Here is a 2766-nt window from a genome sequence, read left to right as displayed (position 1 = left end):
GGTGGAGAATTTACCCAATAAAAAAAAGCCCTTAAGCGCAAATGATTTACGTTTATTATAGGGTGAGAAGCCTATTGATCGTGTTAGTAGCAAATATTTCCTAGATGATTCATGGCGAGACGGCCGCATGCCGCGAGTGTGCGCCTGTGACCCGTCGTCCCACTACTATTTAGGTGCATGCATTTTCCTATGTTTTTGACTAGTAGGGATTATCCCTAAGTTAAGCGGCAGCGAGTAAGGACAGCATATACCCAATACAACATTTGTGCAGGTTGAAGACAGTGATTATTTTCGACTAAATATGACGTTCGGCCGTTCGTGTTTCAGCCTTTTGTGATTCGACCTTTCGTGATACGGCCATTTGTGATTCGGCCGTTCGTGATTCGGCCATTAGATATATTATGCCATTTGATATTTCGGCCATTGGTGTTTCGGCCATTCGTGATACGGCCATTTGTGTTTCAGTTATTCGTAGGTAAATACACAGGGGAAACAAGGTGTGCAGGAGAAAGAGTGGAAAATTAGGTAAGGGAAGCAACGCTTATTAAGTTTGTATAACGTTTCAAGCTGGAAGATCCGCGGATCGAACCAAGCTAAAGCGAAGGTAAGAAAATTGATAATCACTGATATATACTAGCATAAAACTTTTATTTTCCAGTATAATTATTAATTAAATATGAACAGTGCTTTTAAGAATAAGACCGTTTTGTTTATTTGTAAAAATCAATTGGCAAGGATAGTCTTATTGAATGTTTCAGGTCATGCTTATAAGGCCTAGCACCGTACTAGTGTAATGGTCCATTTCAAATAAGCTTTCAACAGTAGAAAAAATCCGGATGCGGGTTTATAGGATCCAAACGTGGGCCGATGGAATCTCGGATGGAAAATCGGTTAAGCGCAGGGCTAATTGCGATGCACGAAAGTTCATAAGAGACAGCCCTACTAGCACAGTTGTTACAAAGTAGCTGTGGTAACTGAATTGTGACTAATTTCAATTGTAATCCGGTCAACTAAAAGGATCTAAAGTGTGCTACTTGGAAGGATGGTCGGTGAATCGATTTCGCCATTTAAGGTCTTTGCCACACACGCTATTTGCTGAATCTTCCTACGCTGTTCAAGTGCCTGAAGACCCAAAACGGCAACGATCGGCATACGGTGGTAGATTAACTGGTTCGCGGCTCTAAACGCAAGCCTTAGGAAATGTTTTTGCACTCGTTCGATGCGCAAATTCCACGACCACTGACAACAGTGGGCGTATTAACGAACAATACAGTGCTGTCAAGCAGTACGGATCACTGAAGTCACGTGCAATTTCAATAATGAAACCGAGCTGTCGGATCTCGGAAGGCTTTCGATATTTCTATGGTATGCTATAAGTTGAACGTGAGTTTGGTGTCAAGCAGTACCGCAAGGTCATTGACTTGGTCGACTCTTCTGAGTACGTGCTCATTTATTTGGTAGTTGAATACAACCAGACTGGCTATGCGATGGAAAGTAATCACTTGACAGTCAATTTTCTTTCACCAGCCAACAAACACACCCAACAGTCTTTGAATCCGGATACAATCGTCTATGGAACGAAGTACTGAATATAATTTCAAGTTCAGCTTACATCCAACTCCAAGAAGCTGAGCAATATCGTTCACAAATAGCAAAAACAGAATAGCTCCTATGTTGCTGCCTTGGGGTACACCCAAAAAAGGACCCGGAGGTACACCCGAGAGGTTGGTAAACCGGGAAGAGAAGTAGGAATCAACACGATCGTTTCATTCTTTTAGCAACTGACAAAAGCACATCGGGAGGATTTCAATTTCTTATAATGTAAATAAATGTGAATAAAGTATAATTGTTATACGAAATAGGCTCTATCACACCACATGTTAGATTATTAAGTGTACTATCCACCTGAAATTAAAGAAACATAGTACTTTCCAATCTGTTTTTTAATGTCTTCAGTGTAACTTCTTACTAGGAAGTACCTAATATGCAACAACGTCGCAAAAATTAATTTTGAAATCAATGGGACGGTACTTTATCAGTCTGCTTTGTAGACGATGTAGGTTACCAGGGTGCTTACTACGCTCACTCCGCAACCATTCAAAGTCAGTGATTCGAAACGGCAAAAACAACCGTTTAGAATAATATATAGAGCAAGCCGGTTTCACTGTCAATCGATGTAATTCAATTGCAGCAAAAGTTATTCTGCTCGCTTCCGTGTCATGTATACTGCACATTTCAATCGGAATAACGTGGTGTCATTGTAGACAGTGAAAATTCCAATTCATGCTTTTCGGAACAATAGAAATGCGTCAGAATTGGATAGCGTTTCATCTAGAAGATCCGCATGGCGATCCGTGTTCAACATATACCAGCCATCTCCTACCACACGCATACAGGTCGTGAAAGTTAAAGTTTCGGGAAATTTGTGAGTGTCCCTTTGGGGCACAGTTGGTTTGAAATGATTTGAAATTGGCCAAAAATCGCCCTCAAGAAAATTGTAGAAATGAGAAATTACGTCTAAGAACCAAACCTATTTGCTCCACCGTACGATGGTGATGCTGCCAGACAGTTACTGATAAGCCCGCCGGCGCTAGATTGATATGAGACCGAGTGCTGTTGTCGAGAATCACGACGCTTCAAGTTTTGGTACAAATCTTCTATAAATATGAAAGGCAGAGCACTGTCAGCACTTAGTTGGTATAGGTTCGTTGAACGTTCGTTAAGGCGATTCTGAGCTTGTTCGGCAGATTCTAGATAATAATTACT

The sequence above is a fragment of the Sabethes cyaneus genome, chromosome 2 (genome assembly GCF_943734655.1).
Source record: "Sabethes cyaneus chromosome 2, idSabCyanKW18_F2, whole genome shotgun sequence".
Classification (NCBI taxonomy): Eukaryota; Metazoa; Arthropoda; class Insecta; order Diptera; family Culicidae; genus Sabethes; species Sabethes cyaneus.
Note: the sequence above shows the minus strand (reverse complement) of the source record.